The 589-nt window shown below is 45.3% G+C and overlaps 1 non-coding gene across 1 annotated transcript; it reads left to right on the top strand.

Annotated features, from left to right (window-relative positions):
- Positions 1 to 228: 228 nt before the first annotated feature.
- TRNAS-UGA lies at positions 229 to 310 on the top strand. The gene has a single exon. It is a non-coding gene; the product is annotated as a tRNA-Ser (tRNA).
- The last annotated feature ends 279 nt before the right edge of the window (positions 311 to 589 follow it).

Below are 589 nucleotides of genomic sequence, written 5' to 3'. Positions count from 1 at the left end.
ATTCAACTGTATTTATTGAGTACTCACTGTGTGCAGAGGACTGTACTAAGTGCTTGGGAAAAATACAATTCAACAATAAACAGACATTCCCTGCCCCCAACAAGCTTAAAGACTGGGCCAGGGGTGGCAAAGAGACAGACATCAATACTAATTAATTACAGATATGTACATCCCTGCTCAACCACTTGTCAGCTGTGTGACCTGAGGTAAACCACTTAATTTCGTGGTGTAGTCGTGGCCGAGTGGTTAAGGCGATGGACTTGAAATCCATTGGGGTGTCCCCGCGTAGGTTCAAATCCTATCGACTACGGTGTGTTTTTCAGGCACTCAGCGTGGCTCAGTGGAAAGAGCGTGGGCTTGAGAGTCAGAGGTCATGGGTTCTAATCCCTGCTCTGCCACTTGTCATTTGTGTGACTTTGGGCAAGTAACTTCACTTGTCCGTGCCTCAGTTACCTCATCTGGAAAATGGGGATTAAGACTGTGAATCCCATGTAGGACAACCTGATGACCTTGCATCTCCCCCAACGCTCAGAACAGTGCTTGGCACATAGTAAGTGCTTAACAAATACCAAAATTATTATTATTATTC

This window comes from Tachyglossus aculeatus, chromosome 6 (genome assembly GCF_015852505.1).
Source record: "Tachyglossus aculeatus isolate mTacAcu1 chromosome 6, mTacAcu1.pri, whole genome shotgun sequence".
Taxonomy (NCBI): domain Eukaryota; kingdom Metazoa; phylum Chordata; class Mammalia; order Monotremata; family Tachyglossidae; genus Tachyglossus; species Tachyglossus aculeatus.
The sequence above is the reverse complement of the archived record's forward strand: the minus strand, read 5'-3'. Positions and strand labels throughout refer to the sequence as shown.